This window comes from Cynara cardunculus (genome assembly GCF_001531365.2).
Source record: "Cynara cardunculus var. scolymus isolate 2C chromosome LG 10, CcrdV1, whole genome shotgun sequence".
Lineage (NCBI taxonomy): Eukaryota > Viridiplantae > Streptophyta > Magnoliopsida > Asterales > Asteraceae > Cynara > Cynara cardunculus.
In genome coordinates this window covers 3,444,110-3,447,895 of record NC_037537.1, presented here as the reverse complement: position 1 = coordinate 3,447,895, position 3,786 = coordinate 3,444,110, and the positions used below count along the sequence as shown (strand labels likewise).

The following is a 3,786-nucleotide window of genomic DNA, read 5'->3' as shown; positions in this document are numbered from 1 at the left end:
TAAATAAAAATGACTCAAAGTGGGAATGAAAAGAAATTATTATAACTAGAAAGACGTAAAAAGAGTGCTTTATGTGTTAAATTCTCAACACATATCATACCCCCAAACTTAAACCGTTGCTTGTCCCTAAGCAACCAAAAGACAAATATAAAGACTCAATATAAAAAAAATGCATGATCTAGGCATTAAGTKCCTTCCCAAAGAGAGTTATAGCATCATGATGTTCATAGCCTTTTATAAATCTAAGATGAGTCACTCAAAACCAAGTTCTTTGTGTGAACCATAGGCTAGCATTCCCTTTTCTTCGTTAAGTTCAAACACAATCACCATTTTAGGATCAATAGGACTTATAGGGTTTTCTCCCATTGGCGTATCTTTTCTCTCATAGCCTTTTTTCTAATATACTCCACATATAAATTTTTCAAATTTTTGGGCACTTTGGCCTCTTTTGCTTGGAGTGTGCACATAGCCCCTATGGGACTTTTGTTGTGTCTTTTCATAACATTTTCTAAAACACATAGCCCCTATGGGACTTTTGTTGTGTTTTCAACACCCTTTGTGTGATAAGGAGTCAATTTAGAGCTTTGCTCTTTTGTATTGACTTTGTGTCCTTGTGTAAACTCCTCCCCCAAACTTGAATATGACAATGTCCTCATTGGCATTATGTGGGGTAAATGGTGTTTAAAGGGTGCAAGTGGCTAATATAAGCATAGAAAAGATGGCTTATCTCATTTCCTAATGGTGATTGTGTGATCAAAGTGTTTTCCCAAAAAGGGTTTTGCTAGTTCTAGCAAAAACCAAATACCTTGATTGAATGACAAGTAATCAATAAAATTATTTGGGCTATGATCTCATGTGCAACATACCTCAACTCAAGTGATCATGCATAAAAAATTAAGACTAAAAACTATTCCCGACTCAAAAAGTAAAATATGAAGCTAAAGAAAGTGGTTAGAACCTGCCCTACTCCAAAGGAGTAGGCTGTGCAGCCTGAACTGCCATCTCCTTCTTCAACTTCTCATTCTCTTCAAACTGACTCTTATAATCCACCTTCATGGCCTTCAGAATGTTTTCACGAAAGTTGATCTTCTCACCTGTTATGAGACTAAACAAAAGCACCAACATTTCTACAAAAATGGAGCTGTTCTGATTAGTCGATGATAAATAATGTCTAATAAAGCTTATCCAAACATTCTTATCAGAGGACAAATTGGTAGCCTTAAAGGTTTTCAACATGAAATGAGTGTAAGGCTTCCAATCAGTCTCAGGCATTCCAAGGAAAGTCATGATCTCAACCAAATATGCCTYAGAGGTCGTGTGCAAAAGTGCATCATTCTCATAATCTATGTGAGGTGAGAGTTGTTTCAATTCTAAGTCAAGTGGTGATACTATAGATGGGGTGAAGTCTTTCTGCTCACCATTTTCCAACAGCTCAGATGCTACAGCATTCACTGGGACAACATCATTTCCTATTTCCTCAACATCTTCTTCTATTTCCTCATCTCACTCTTCTTCTAACTTAAGGTTCTTCTGAATTCCTTCTTCAAAGCACATCTCTTCTATCTCAGATATTCTTGAACACTCTTCCAAGTAATCAAAGTACTTTAGAGAGTTGAAGACATTAAATGTGACTTTTTGGTCTTGGAGTCTCATGGTCAACTCTCATTTTTGGACATCTATCAAAGTTCTTCCGGTGGCCAGAAATGGTCTTCCTAAAATAATAGGAATGTCCTTATCTGCCTCAAAGTCTAGAATGATAAAGTTTGCCTGAAATATGAACTTGTCAACTTGCACTAACACATCCTCAATCTTTCCCTTAGGGTATGCTATGGACTTATTGGCCAATTGGAGTGTAACCGTGGTAGGTCTAGCCTCCCCTATGCCTAAGGTGTTGAAAACAGATAAAGGCATGAGGTTGATACTAGCACCTAAGTCACACAAAGCTTTCCTAATCTCTTTCCCACCTATAGAACAAGGAATAGTGAAACTTCCCGGGTCTTTGAGCTTAGGAGGTATCTTGTTGGTCAGAAGTGCACTACATCCTTCAGTAAGAGCTACGRTTTCATACTCGGTCAACTTCTTCTTCTTACTTAGGATGTCCTTCAGAAACTTAGCATAACTAGCCATTTGCTCAATTACCTCAACAAGTGGTATGTTGATGTGCAATTCTTTGAATACATCCAAGAACTTCTTCAAATGCAATTCCTCTTTCTGGTTCCTCAACCTTTGGGGGTAAGGAACATAAGGAGGAACTGGTTTTATCACATTCTTGCTTGGATGTGTTGAGCCAGATGGGTCTTGAATGCCTTGGGTCTTTGAGGTGCACTTTGGAGGTTCGGATGGAATTTTAGTATCAAGCTTAGGGGTCTCTAAAACCTCCGTCTCTTTTGACTTCTTTAAAGCATCATCAGAAAAAAGTAATGGAAAGTCTGATCTAGGGGGGACAGAAGTGGTGGTCTCGAATGCCTTCTTCTCTAAGGGTCGGACTGGTCTTTCTTTAGCAGGAACCAATGCTGTAGCATCAGCTTCTGTCAAAATGGGTGTACTATCTTTTTGCACCTTTTCAGTCAACTTCTTCCTACTCCTAAAGGTCACTGCTTTAACATGTTCCTTTCCTAAGGCTCTCGGGACTTCTGTGTTACTAGGCAAAGTACCAAGGACTCTATTGGTCTGATTGAGTGCAAGTTGACTGACTTGGGTCTCCAGATTTTGGATAGCAGCACTTTGTTGATTAAAAAGAGATTGATTTTGAGACTTTTGTTGGGTTATCAAAGCTTAATTTTGAGCTTGAGCATGCGCAAATAACCCCTTTATCATTGCTTCCAAAGAAGATGATAAATCAGCCTGTGGATGTGGTTTGTTTTGAAAAAGGTGGTTGGGAATTCTGAAAACTTTGTTGGTGAGAGTTAGAACTGTTTCCATGATGTTGTGGTTGAAAATTAGAAGTTCCTTGTTGTTTATGGACTGGTGGGTTTAAACTGGGACTGTTCCAAGAAAAGTTCGGATGTTGCCTCCAACTGGCATTGTAATTGTTGGTATAGGGACCAGATCTATTATGAACAAAGTTTATGGATTCAGAATTATGAGGACAATGTTCATACGAGTGTTCCCCACCACAACACACACACACTGCACATAGGACTGTTGGGATAGGTGTATTAGCAACTTGTTGTCCTCCCTGACCAGAAGTTAAATTTTTCAGCAGGTTGGTCATGGAGGTAAGCTGAGCTGTTAATGCAGTATATGCATCTACATCATGTATCCCAACAGTCTTTTTTTGTGATTGAGCACGTAGGTCTGCCCAATGCCCATTGTTGGCTGAGATTTTTTATAGGATTTCATATCCTTCATTATAGGTCATGGCTGTAAAGGCTTCGCCCGCAGTCGCATCGAGCATTTGTTTTGCCATGGGATTTAACCCATTGTAAAACGTCTCAAGTTGAATACAGTACAGAATGCCATGGTGTGGGCATTTCCTTAACAACTCTTTAAACCTTTCCCACGCGTCAGGAACAGTCTCATCGTCCATTTGTTTGAAAAGACAGATCTCGTTTCTGGACTTAGCGTTCCTTGTTGGTGGGAAATATTTTCGCAAAGAAAATTCTGCCATGTTACTCCACGACGGCACAGAACCCGGTTAAAGAGTTAAACCATGCTTTAGCCAGATCCCTCAAGGAAAATGAAAATAAAGTGAGTCTTAGAGCGTCATTTGATACTCCCGGGATCAAGAAAACATAAGTGATTTCCATAAAAGATTTTAAATGCGAATGTGGGTCCTCCGAAGGT

General features: G+C 39.2%; 1 non-coding gene across 1 annotated transcript; it reads left to right on the top strand.

Moving 5' to 3' along the window:
- Window positions 1-3,455: 3,455 nt before the first annotated feature.
- LOC112520543 lies at window positions 3,456-3,562 on the top strand. The gene has a single exon (XR_003070016.1). It is a non-coding gene; the product is annotated as a small nucleolar RNA R71 (small nucleolar RNA).
- The last annotated feature ends 224 nt before the right edge of the window (window positions 3,563-3,786 follow it).